Here is a 381-nt window from a genome sequence, read left to right as displayed (position 1 = left end):
GTCACAAACACATCCAAGCATAAAACACGCACAACACTGTACACATTTGCATACATGATGGATGTATGTTGTCATGACAAGCAGATAAAACCCCCGAGAGTGTCTCTGTTGTGTGCAAATATGTCACCCGTCACGCCCCCCGCCCCCACACATGCACGCATGCACACACACACACACACACACACACACACACACACACACACCGTCCCTGGAGTGTGTTCTACTATAATAATCACTTAGTTGGATTTGGCCTAATGTGATGACAGGAAAATTCAAGCAGTTTCCAGTGACGTGGACACACACACACACACACACACACACACACACACACACACACACACACACACACATCCATCCAGCCAGTGAAGCCCTGGCAACAAT

Source organism: Nansenia antarctica (assembly GCF_963989245.1).
Source record: "Nansenia antarctica genome assembly, chromosome: 6".
NCBI lineage: Eukaryota > Metazoa > Chordata > Actinopteri > Argentiniformes > Microstomatidae > Nansenia > Nansenia antarctica.
Note: the sequence above shows the minus strand (reverse complement) of the source record.